This window comes from Ursus maritimus, unplaced genomic scaffold, assembly GCF_017311325.1.
Source record: "Ursus maritimus isolate PB19 unplaced genomic scaffold, ASM1731132v1 scaffold_18, whole genome shotgun sequence".
NCBI classification, from domain to species: Eukaryota; Metazoa; Chordata; class Mammalia; order Carnivora; family Ursidae; genus Ursus; species Ursus maritimus.
In genome coordinates, this window is record NW_024424230.1 from 9,983,309 (window position 1) to 9,997,131 (window position 13,823).

General features: G+C 33.9%; 1 pseudogene; it reads right to left on the minus strand.

The window, feature by feature from the left end:
• Positions 1 to 7,702: 7,702 nt before the first annotated feature.
• LOC103658453 lies at positions 7,703 to 8,846 on the minus strand (annotated as a pseudogene).
• Between the last annotated feature and the right edge of the window lie 4,977 nt (positions 8,847 to 13,823).

Consider the following 13,823-nt stretch of genomic DNA (forward strand, 5'->3'; position numbering starts at 1 on the left):
TCACTCAGGGGTTGTTCTGATGGATGTCCTCAAGCCTCGGACAGACCCCTCAGTGTCTCTAGTCTTTATTTCTCTTTACTACATCAACTGCGTGCTGTGTGAATGCAGCTGGGTTTTTTTTTTTTTTTTTTTTTTTTTGAGCTGGGTGATCACGCTCAATTGCCTCATGCTAGGAACACCTTAACCCTGGATCAATTCATCCAGTTAACTTTCCCATAGCAACTCAAGGACTGATGAAGCTTACTGGGAAAAAAAACAAACAAACAACAAAATAAGCCCTACTTCTCAGATTTGGTCCCTTTATCAGTTTCTTAACTCACATTTAACTGAGTCCTCATTAGTGGCTGGAAATTCTTTCCTTTCTAATTGCTGTTTACCTATCCTCCTTTTTTTTTTTTTTTAATCATTGGCACAGCTACTAATTCATCATTTTAAATAGGCAAACTCAATCTCTACTTCACCAACCAAAAATAGAAAAAAAAATCAAAGAATTTCCCTCAAAGTTATGCCAATGACACTAAAAAGTGATCTCAATGGATGCCTTTGCTATCAGATGCTAATGGACAAGAATTCCCTCAAGAATAAAGGTAGTTCTAGTACCCAGCTTTGGATACATCCTCTCTTCCCAATCCAAGATAATTTCCTTTATGGAAATAAACACCTTTAAAAAAATCAGCTTTTCTTTTTATTGCAGTCTTCTCACTAAGATTAAACACAGTTAAAATATTGTGTTTTATAAACAGAGACAAATGCACATGAAACTCCTTTCTCCTGACTTCATTGTTCTCCCTACTATTGCCCACTTTACCTCCCCCCTATAGATTAAGTCTTCATGAAGGGGTGACTTCACTGCTGCTTCAATCATTCACTTTCTGAGTATTTCCTTAACTCACTGTCACCTTTGCCCCCAGCAGTCCTTTGTCACTAATGTCATTAATGATATTAGTCACTAATGACACAGACCCTACACACTCCACAAAAATTAATTAAAATAAATCATAGACCTATGTAAAATGCAACACTCTAGAACTCCTAGAGGATAACATTGGATAAATTCTCTATGACCCTGGGTTCAGTGATGACTTTTTTGATACAACAAAGACACGATCCATGAAAAATAATTAACAAGTTGGACTTCATTAAAATTAAATATTTCTGCTCTGCAGAGGAACCAAAAAAGAAGATAGCCACAGAATGGGAAAAAGTATCTGCAAAAGGCATTGGCTGTTAAAGGACAGCTATCCAAAATATACAAAGAACTCTCAAAACTCAACAATAAAAAAAAAACAGATTAAAAAATGGGCATAAGTTCTGAAGAACCTCACCGAAGAAGACATACAGATGAAAAAAAAAAAAGCATATGAAAAGGTGCTCAATAGCAAATGTCATTAGGGATCTTATAAACTAAAGCAACAATGAGAAACAACTATACACCTGTTAGAACGGCCAAAATTCAAAACACTGGAGCACCAAACGCCAACTGGGATGTTGAGTGACAAGAGTGCTCATTCATTGCTGATGGGACAATGAAACAGTACAGCCACTTTGGAAGGCAGTTTGCCAATTTCTTACAAATCTAAAATACCTAACCATATTACCCAAATTAAATGTTGAGAACATTTCCATACAAATACCTGCACGTGGATGTTTATAGCAGCTTTATTCATAACTGCCAACAATTGGAAGCAACAAAGATGTTCTTCAATAGGTAAGTAGATGAACTGTGGTACATCCTGACAATGGAATAATATTTAGTGCTAAAAATATATATATGAGCTATCAAGCCATGATAAAAAATGGAGGAACCTTAAATGCATATTAATAAGGGTAAGAAGCCAGTCTATAAAGCTACATACTGTATAACTCCAACTATACAATATTCCAGGAAAGGCAAATTATAGAGACAGCAAAAAGATCAGTGACTGCCAGAGGTTAGGGAGAAGGGAGAGATGAATAGGTAGATTACAAAGAAAATTTACATCAGTGAAATCATTCTATGATATTATAATGGTGGATACATGTCATTTATATTTACATGATACGTTTTTCAAAACCTATAGAATGTAAAATACCAAGAATGAACTATAATGTAAGCAGTGGACTTGGGATGATGATGGGTTAATATAGGTTCATTGATTGTAACAAGTTTATCATTTTGGTACTGTAATTTGGTAGTCCAGGAGGCCATGCGTGTGTGGGGGCAATGGTATATGGGAACTTTCTATACTTTCCACTCAATTGTGCTGTGAACCTAAAACCACTTTTAAAAAACAAAGTCTATTAAAGAAATATATTACCCCAATCAAAACAAAACAAAAATAGGGATAAATTTAACAATACTTGTACAAGACAAACATCAAACATTATCTAAATTCATGGGAAGTTATACAGTGTTAATGGTCCAGAAGACTCAACACTGTTAAAATAGAGATTTCCTGAAAATTGATCTACAGATTAAACAAAGCCCATTCGAATTTTTTGGCAGGCATTTTATTTATAAATGCACAGATTATATAATTTATATGTTATACAAAAGAAACCAGACTAACCAAAATAATTTTGAAAAAGTGGAACAAAGTTAGAGAAATTACACACTATCAAATTTCTATATTTACCTTAATTCTATAGTAATTATGAGAGTGTGCTGTTGTTGAGATAAAGGACATGCAGACTTTCTAAAAAATATCATGTGAGAGTGGCACACATTTCTTTATAGTACAAGAGATTGATTATTTTGGGTTTTGCAACCACACAGAATTTCCTTTGCATATTCCTTTGTTATTTTTGTTGTTTGTTTGTTTAATACCATGTTTAAAAGTGAAAAAAACACTGTTAACCTGTGGGTCATAAAAAACAGGTTGCAGGCCATATTTGACCATGTGTTTCTACACCTAATATAAATAGTCCAGAAATAGGCTCAAGAATGTATGATCATTTGATTTGAGAAAGGTGTTAATGTAATTCATTAAAGGAAATTTTTTTCTACAAATACTTATTTATTCTCTAATGTAAACTTACTTCTACATTAAATTTTGGAATACCTCTAACAGTATCACTGTTTTTGATTTTTATTTGTTTCTTCAATGGACTATCTATTTTATTTCATTTAGGGCTTCACTAGATGTTTTTTTAAATCACATAGGAGCATTTATTGTTATAATAAGATAGTATTTTTCTTAGTGAAATGGAATTTATTTATTTTACAAATATAAAGAATAAATAAAATTACATTTTTACTGCTACTTGAAAATTCTATAATGTTTTGAAATTTGAGGAAAAGGTTGTATGATAGCACACATTTGTTATGATTATATAATCCTATTGCATTTTTATCTACCATAAACTAATTATAGATTTGAGTAGCATACATTGTTATTACCTATAGATCTTGTAGTTAAAGCTACTGAACATGTTATACAATATAAAATATTATATCTATCCATTCAAAGGTGTGCTGCATATTTGAGTGAGGAGTAATAATATACTAATTAAGAAATAATATATTCATTAAGAAAAATAAAGGAAACATTTATAAATTTATAATTAAACTTGGTTTAAATCACAAATATCTCATCTTTCCATGACTCCTTTTTTTTTTTTTAAAGATTTTATTTATTTATTTGACAGAGAGAGAGACAGCCAGCGAGAGAGGGAACACAGTCGGGGGAGTGGGAGAGGAAGAAGCAGGCTTCCAGCGGAGGAGTCTGATGTGGGGCTCGATCCCAGAACGCTGGGATCACGCCTTGAGCCGAAGGCAGACGCTTAAGGACTGAGCCACCCAGGCGCCCCTCTTTCCATGACTTCTAAAAGGCAGAGTTAATTTCTTTAAAAGCCCATATAAAATTGTGATGGGACTATTTTGCATGGGACCCATTTTGGATTTGGGAAATTCATGAACTTTTGCAATATTGTGATTTATTTTACATATAATTATTCTAAGATAACATTCTATCTCATGATTATTATACATTTCCTTTATTCTTATATGTGTCAAAGAGGACTTGTAAAAGACATATCACTTAGAGGATTTTTTAAAAAAGATTTTATTTATTTATTTTGAGAGAGAGAGAGGGTGCACACGTGCAAGCGAGGAGAGGGGCAGAGGCAGAGGGAGAAAGAGAATCTCAAGCAGACTCAATGCTGAGCATGGAGCCCAACACAGGGCTTGATCTCAAGACCCTGAGATCATGGTCTGAGCTGAGACCACGAGTCAGAGGCTTAACTGAGCCACCCAGGAAGCCCTAGAGGATTTTAATTAAATATCAAATACATATAGCATGTTTTACAGATAGCACAATAATTGAATGAACAAATGAGTTAATATTTTGCAGTTTTAATAACATGTTTTAGACAACCATATAACAACCCTGCCTTTCTTAAAATTTCCATTAATAAAAAATAAAGTTCATATTGATATGAAAATGTTTGTATTAAGGCCTGGGCCTCACCAAAAAATTGAAAATAGAAATGACCAAAATATAATTAATTAGAATAAATCTCCAGTTTTCCCAACCTTGACTCTAACAATGAATGAGAGGGAAACTGTATACTGGCAGGAAGGTGATAATGAGCAGAAGGCCACTTAGGGACTACATATGAGATCAGGGTTCATGAGAAATGAATAATAACGCATAACTAATTCCCACTGCAAGCAGCCCAGAAATATTCCAAGTCAAGAAGTTATGCAAATACCAAAAAAAAAAAAGATCTTTACAAATGTTACTTATAATTACTAAACTTCCCCAAAGTGTTTTTTACTTACATTCACTTCTGTCTGCCCTTATTCCCAAAATTTGATTGACATATCTTTACAATGATGGGCTGCTAGTTTACTTTTCTTTTCTATAATGTAAATATTTTAATTTAAAAAAAAAGGCCGTGGAATCATAGTAAGGAAAATATCCTATAATTTCATGAAGTCTGTTGATAGGAATCAAGAGAAGGTGAAGGATAAGAAAATATCTCTGCCCAACTGTGCAGGAGTAAATCTACCCTTCCTGAAACATGTACTATGTCTTTGAACTTGTGTAACAGATTTCTCTGTGTATTTTCTCATCTAGAAAATCAGAATGATAATTATATACAATTCATAGGTTTGTGTGAGAATTAAGAGTGTAGATGTATGAAAAAACTCTTAGTAGTGGCATCCCTGAGCAAATATCTCCTATTTTGGTTCAGTTATATATTACCATAAATAATATGTTGATTCATTTTGTTATTACTATTTTGCTTTTGAAATTGAACTATCATGTAAGGCTGAAATGATATATGAAATAAGACCTAATAATATCATCACGTTATTTCGGTAAACCTCTTTAATAGATTTTCTATGGTCACAAACGTTATGGTTTTCACTAAAACTGGGCTATTCCATTGTATTTATTACAAGAAATACTAGTTGAAGTATTTAAAATAATCACAGGAAACTTGTAATGGATGCTTCAGACAGAAGGATGCTCAGGGAGATTTGTTCCCAAGCTACATGTTAAATATTTATGATATCAAGGTCAATACTTCATTAAAAGAAGCTTGGGAGAAAACAATATAAGAAAAAATATTCTGGAAAATTATCTGTGGGATAACATCAGCTGGAGATTTTCCTAGTGTAAATGATCTTTTCCCACACTTTTTTTTTTTAATACTGTTTCTATGTTTCTGGGATAAATGGAAATTATATGTTGACACCAGTAATTAACATCATAATGATATTGCCAGAAAGAAACCAAATGTAGAAAAGCAATCTTGATAAGAAAATATGGCATATGCCATAAGTAGACATGGCAACATATGGGCTGACAAGGTACGGAACTGTATGCAAAATAATAGTTATAAAGAATGTAAAAGTAATACGTAATGTATGGGGAAAGATTATGTAAGTCCCGTCATATTCCCTGTTTCCCTCCAAAGTATTCAACATCTTATTTGATTATTTCAATTGATATATTAGGCCTGACTCAAATACAAATGAGTTTAACTTTGGAAAGATAGGTACTTGTATATTACAATATAAGAAAATGTAGTTGTCAAAATAAAATGTTGAACAACAATATCAGTCAAGCGACGGTTAACATAGATTTATCTCTCACATTTTGATTCTGCATATTTTCTATTGATTTATTTAGTATTCATGCAGAGATCTTGAAAAATGATTCATTTTTGCTGATGGATATAGAGGTTGAAACTGCATCATTGCACAGAAAATGCATTAACTGATATGATAACACAGTCATAAACGTACTAGGATTCATTACTACCAAGAACTAGCACTATGATGCCTATAAACTTTTTCCCTGATTTTTAAAATGTATATTAAATAGAAATTTCACCAAGATTGTAAGCCTATAGGGATTTACCTTATAGTCAGTAAATAAACTGAAATTAATCATTTCAAAAGCAAAGAATTATTTTTGTTCTACAGGATATACTTTTTACTTATTTATTTTTTGTATGATTGAGATGTGAAATAAAACAAGGTATGTGTAAAAATAAAACAAGATGTGTGTATAGAAAAATACATACATCTATTAACTACATACAGCCAAACACCCATACACTATTTAGTTTGGCCTGCAGTTATTAATGTTCCCCTGGAAAACTCTGACCTACGTTAAGAATCTATGATCAACTACATTAGTCAGGATTCTCCAGAGAAAAAGACTATATGTATCTATATGATTAGATATAGATATAGATATAGATATAGATATAGATATATAGAGAGAGAGAAAGAGAGAGAGAGAGAGAGCATGAGAGGGAGAAAGAGATTTATTATGAGAAATTGTCTCATAATAAATGACCAGGAGAGTCAATGATATAAATCCCATTCTAAGGACTGGAGAAGATGAGAGGCAATAGTCCAGATCTTAATCATTGAGGCAGGAAAAGAGAGGTGGATTTCTCCTTCCTTAATCTTTTGTTATAGTTGAGCCCTCAAGAGATTAGTTCAGGCCCACCCATATTGGGGATGGCATTCTACATTATTGAATCCACTGATTCAAATCCTAATCTCATCCAGAAAACATTGTCATAGACACACCCAGAAATAATGTTTAATCTGGGCACCCCAAAGCCAGTCTCACTGACACATAAAATTAACTGTCACACCAGCTAGGCTGATTACTAGAAGGATCAAGAATGCATAGATTCTCTCACTTTTTGACCTCACATCTTGGCTTATACGTAACTTCCTCCATTAAGATTTTCCTGTTTCCCTGAAATTTTATTATTTATTCATCAATCCAATATTATTCCATAGGCTTTATGAGATGTTATCTTGATTTTACTCTGTTTTGGTTTCCTGCTTGCTTATCCGTATATCCAAGAGCATGTAAGTCCATTGTGAAAATAGTAAGGATGAAAATGAGAATAGCTAACATTTACCAAGAGGTTACTTTGTACATCATTATTCAATAATCTTACACTAAAACATGTTATAGAGGATAACTTGGATTTCTATTCAGATTTAATATTTACTGTTACATCTTCAAGGGATTCCAATTTTCAATAATGTTAGGGTTTGTAAATTATACTTGATAAAATCTTTACACTTTTCTATTGTGTGGTAATGTTACCAGACTCCAGAAGAAAACAAGTATCATTTCAAACAAGCAATTTAGGAATTTTCACCAATTCTTGATTAAGTCAAAAGATCTTTTTATTTATTATTTATTTATTTATTTATTTATTTATTTATTTATTTTTTTCCGGCTGGGTACAGTATACTTATTGAAGGTACATGACAAGGTAGGGCTCCTCAAGCCTGTCCTCTTCTTCAGGGGGTCTGGAATGGAAACTGTGTAGAGGTAAGGAGAGTCTCAGTTTGTTGGGAGATGAGTTCGGGTGAGGACACCCCAGCAGCTGAGGGCCTCTCTCTTCCTCTTGCTCTCACTGGGGCAGGTGGTCCAGAGGCTCTTACTCCTTGGAGGCCATGTGGACCTCATTGTCATACCAGGATATGAACTTGACACAATGGTCACTGAGTGCAGTGCCAGCACCAGCATTGAAGTTGAAAGAGTGGGTGTCACGGTTGAAGTAGCAGGAGACAACCTGATTCTCAGTGTAGCCCAGCATGCCCTTGAGGGGACCTTCCAATGCCTGTTTCATCACTTTCTTAATGTCCTCATATTTGGCAGCTTTCTCCAGGCAGCAGTTCAGATCTATGACTGACACATTGGGGGTGGGGATACAGAAAGCTATGCCAATGAGCTTCCCATTCAGCTCAGGGATGATCTTGTCTACAGCCTTGGCAGCACCAGTAGAAGCAAGGATGATATTCTGGGCAGCCCCTTGGACATAATGCCACAGCTTCCTAGAGGGGCCATCCATTGTCTTCTGGGTGGCAGTGATGACATGGACTATGGTGATGAGTCCCTCCACCATGCCAAAGTTGTCATGGATGACCTTTGCCAGAGGGCCAAGGCAGCTGGTGGTGCAGGAGGCATTGCTGGTAATCTAGAGGGAGTTGTCATACTTCTCATGGTTCACACCCATCACAAACATGGGGGCATCAGCAGAAGGGGCAGAGATGATAACCCTCTTGGCCCTACCCTTCAAGTGAGCCCCAGCTTTCTCCATGATGTTGAAGACCCCAGTGGACTCCACAAGATACTCAGCATCAGCATCACCCTATTTGATGCTGGCAGTATCTTGCTCCTGGAAGATGGAGATGGGCTTTCCACTGATGACACGTTTCTCATTCTCACTCGACTATGCCGTTAAATTTGTTGTGGGTGGAATCATACCTGAACATGTAGACCATGTAGTTGAGGTCAGTGAAGGGGTCATTAATGGCAACAATATCCACTTTGCTGGAGTTAAAAGCAGCCCTGGTGAGCAGGCACCCAGTATGGCCAAATCCACTCTGACCTTCACCATTCTGTCTCCACAATGCAGCTGGCACTACACCAGAAGATGCTGCTCTCTGTCGAACTGGGAGGAGCAGAGAGCCAAAAGATCTTTTTAAAAAAGCCCTTCAAATGCAATCCTCTAATCATCTGGATGACTCTTTTTATTTAATTAAAAAATTACATCATGAGTCTCTTTAAAACTATATTCTTAATTACTTGCTTTAGAATTATTTCTCTACTTATTGTCCAGACTTCCCTTCTCCAATTATTTCCCCAATTTTCCTGCATTGTACTTCTTATTGCATTAACATGGGTGTATTGGGGTTAAACGCGGTTTTTGTTTCTATGTATATTTTCTTGTTTGAGTAGAAAGATAGTTTTTCTGGGTATGCAATTCGGAGAAGTTATCTATCACGCACATTAAGATATTATATTACCATCTTCTGTTTCTTGTTGAGAAAACTATCTTTGTAAATGTCTTGATTTTGTAACTGTTTTCTTTTTCTCTGGTAGCTTTTTAGGTTTCAAAGTTTTGCCTTCAATGTTTGCCCTGTTAATAAAATGTGTTTAGTTGTACATTTAGTCTATTTGAATTCAAAAAGCTTGTGCCTTCTGGATCTGTGGAATCATGTCTTCTTTGACTCTAAAAATTGTCATCCATTTCTCTCTCCCATACTGTCTCTTCATTTTTTTCTAATCTCTTTCTCCTTAAATTCATTTTTAAATTTGCACATTGGACTTTTGTTGTTTGTCTACCTTTTGATTCTGGGAGTTTCCTCCATGGGAGTTATATCTGCAAGAAGTGTCTCAAGATCACTTCCCCAACAGTGGCCTCAGGGCTCTTCTTTAGATTTTTTGCCCCATGATAATTCTCCAAATCAATTGCTTTCTTTTACCAATAACCATGGATTTTTCTTTCACCTACTATTTGTTTACACTTCTCTTGTGTGTGTGTATGTGTGTGTGTGTATGTGCATAGGAAGCAGTTCCTTTCATGATTTCTCTTTCATTTCTTTGAATTTCAAAATCACAGAAAATAATCTTTAATGCAATTTATCCACAGGTAGATGGGGAAGCAGGAGAATATTTTAGATTTCTAAGGTTTCCATTCTCTCGGAATCTGTATTCAGTTACAAAATCCTGCCTTTGTTGTGGTTGTGATTGTGCTTTTCAAGTGTTTTGAACCCCAGTAAGAGATCCTGAGGATCCAAAGATCCTGATACATGTAAGGGTTTAATACATTATTTGAGCTGAATAAATAAATGAATGAGTAAGGGAACACATCTCTTTCTATTAATACTGTCATATACATACTTTATGGAGGTTTTTGTTTACACAGAAAAAATGATTTATTAATTTTACACGAAATGTTAAATATACAGGCAACAACATCTGGTAGTTTTATATGTTAACTGGTGATAATTAATATTTTCCTTGATACACCAATTTTACAACCCACCAAAAATATTCTAATTGTTGGCATTTTAAATAAATAATGTGGACAGCATTGCATATTGAAAACTTGATACACCAATTTTACAACCCACCAAAAATATTCTAATTGTTGGCATTTTAAATAAATAATATGGACAGCATTGCATATTGAAAACCCACCAAAAATATTCTAATTGTTGGCATTTTAAATAAATAATGTGGACAGCATTGCATATTGAAAACTCCAATGATATCTAAGTCTACACTTAATTCAAATGAAACAAGACTGAAAGCTGACAGAGAACAATGAGGTGATATTTCATAAATCTCTGAAACTTATTTTTTATAATGTTTGCTGTCATAGAGGCTTAAAATATCCCTTTATTAGAAATATCTCAGATTTCTCCTATAGCTGTTCACAGTAAATTATTTTTGAATATTTTAGGCTGTTGGGGCATTGTTGGACTCTATTTCAGTGCAATGCATTTGCTCCAATATTTTCTAATCATTTATTAAAATGAGACCTGGCTTTATCTTTTACTAGGGGATATCAAAGTTACTGTCAGTGTGTCTCCGTGTATTTTAGACAAAGTTTTTTTTATTAAGCAGCGATATTCCTTTATTAATACCCACTAAGATATCTGAACATAGATGGCCACCTGGTGTGACACAATAAATTTATTTAAGTCAAACTAGAGAAAACTCTTTCCGGTGAGAAAAACAAAAATATTTTCCTCATGCTTCTTTAAAAAAACAGCAAAAAAGGATGAATTTAATTTGTAACTTTCTTTGAAAATTCATTTCCAAATACTCATCCTTACTTTTAAATTAAGGTTATTTTTATTTGCTTTCTTGTTTCATTTAATGGAAAAATATACAAACACTTTAGTATAATGAAATTTGCAATTTTTCTTCTAGCAGATATTTTCCATGTACTACTTAAATAATGCTCATAAGTGAGTTCTTCTTGGTATGAATCAGATGGCATATGTATATCGGTACATGATCCACCATGTGCAATCACACAACTTTAATTTGGAAATGGATTAGTAGTTATCTCATTTAATCTTCCATTATTTAAAATGTTTGCTCCTTTAAGATTCTTTTTTTTTTTTAAGATTTATTTATTTATTTATTTGACAGAGATAGAGACAGCCAGTGAGAGAGGGAACACAAGCAGGGGGAGTGGGAGAGGAAGAAGCAGGCTCATAGAGGAAGAGCCTGATGTGGGGCTCGATCCCATAACGCCGGGATCACGCCCTGAGCAGAAGGCAGACGCCCAACCGCTGTGCCACCCAGGCGACCCTCCTTTAAGATTCTTTTTAAGCAATCATTCAACCAACACTTCAAGTTAAAGCAGAAATTATTATTTTTAGCAATATGATAAATATGACCCAACAAATGCTCTGACAAAATATCTGCTTCATATTTTTATGTTTGTTAACCAAATTGATCAATGAAAGGGCATATTTTGTCAGTAACTGTTTTAGTGATAGTTTATAAATTCTTCTCCATCTTTTAAGGATTTAATAGACAAAATCAGGACACTACACATTACTATCAGGAAAAAATACACTTACACATTTATCATGAAAAGACAGACTATATATTACTCCTTTTTCTAGATACTTTGTAAGAAACAGATGTGCATTATTTCATTTAATATTAAAATACCCATCACATTTACAGCAAATTTGATCACCTACTCATATTAAGCCATCTAAATTACATTTATTTGTGTTTATTTATTTATTTTCATTTCATCCCCACCTTGCAAAAATGCATGTATATTTATGTTTCATCTAAATCTATTCTACAACATAAAAAAACAAAAACTATTTGTTTATCTATCAATGTACATCATTAATATATGCCGTTAGTGTGTCTTTCATAGAAATTCCATATTCATTGTTTTAGCCTATGTGTAAACTACATGCAGCTATTAATCAATGAGCATGTAGTGGAGGTACATTAGAGTTGCTGAATCCTCTAGTCTTTAATTAGAAAAATTAGGTACCCTTAACAACAAGCCTACTACTGCTTACCCAGGAGTATTCCCTCTCCACTCTACAATGTCTGGACTTGAAAGTAGATACAGTTTGAGTGAACTGAGGATAAAAGTATGCTGGGTGAAACAGAGTTCTTATTATGGTAGGTGGCTTTCAAGGTCTGGGAACAGTAGACATATTAGTATTGTTTTTCCTTAAAAATTGTTCTAGGCAGGTCAGCTAACTGGGTTAGTCAGTCAGTAGAGCACACGGCTCTTGATCTCGGAGTTGTGAGTTCAAGCTCCATGTTGGGCATGGAGCTTACTTAAAAAAAATAAAAAATAAAAATAAAAAATATTTCCAGGCAATCCTTTTAAAATAGTGAAAGAAAATATTCACAACCATTCAAACTTAATTTCTTGTTCACATGTAATAACTAAATCCTGATGCAGTATTTCAAACTTGAACTACTTCTTTGAAACTTCACAATAGAAAATTATCTACCATGACATATATATTTCCCAAAATATATTTATGGATGCTAAATGGGAAGAAAGCACTGTTGAAATATCAAATATATTTTTTTCTAATATGGAATTCACTAGAGAAAAAAATTCCATATAATTACTGTTTAAAAAAAATTAAATGCTGTCTCAGTGGCAGAAGTAGGATATACCATATTCTCTTCTACCCTTTCAAAACAAAAAAAATGCAGTACTGAACAGAACAAAGGTAAAACAACAACTGAATGTACATTGATATTGAAAGATCATGAATAGAATTGTGGACAGATGCACATTGCGATGAAAATGTGGAATATATAAAGCTAGATAGGTCAGACTGACAGCAGAATTAAACTAAGTTGAAGAATATTCTACTCCAGATAAGCAAAAACAGATTATCTCCAATAAAGTGAATTTTCAAAAAAAAGAGATAACCTAAAATAATCTGTAATTTGAGGACAAGAGCTTCAAAGGAGAATGCTATGAGATTATCTAGCTGGTGATTCATTTAGGAAAACAAAGCAACAGAATGATGTCTCCATATGTTACCTAATGCAGAACTATGGGCTTCTGCAGTCTGTCTCAAGATAATATCATAAATACCACTCACTCCCTGATGTAGAAAATTTTAAAAGTGAGACTTTGTTGGATCTGAAGTAATGGAGTTTTCCACAGGTAACCTAGCTTTCTGGGGAAATGTGAGGACCACTATAGGATAGAAAAATCACTGGTGTACGTTAAAGGGAAAGTCATCCAACAAATCCTTGTTCCCCAAAACATTATCAGGATCAGGGTTTAATCATCAGAATTCTGCATTTACTGATGACCCAGGGGTAGAAATAATATTTTTACATGGGATGAGGAAATTAAATGATCAAATGTTATTAATCTAGTCATTTATTCTCAAATTTGACCAGTAAGTTTAAAATTTTACCCAATATTAGGGAACAATAAAGGATAAATTTGGGAAATAAATCTACAAGTCCTAACCATGCATAGGAAAAAGAAAAAGAGTTGACACAGAAAACAAAAGGAATATTTTAAGTATAAAT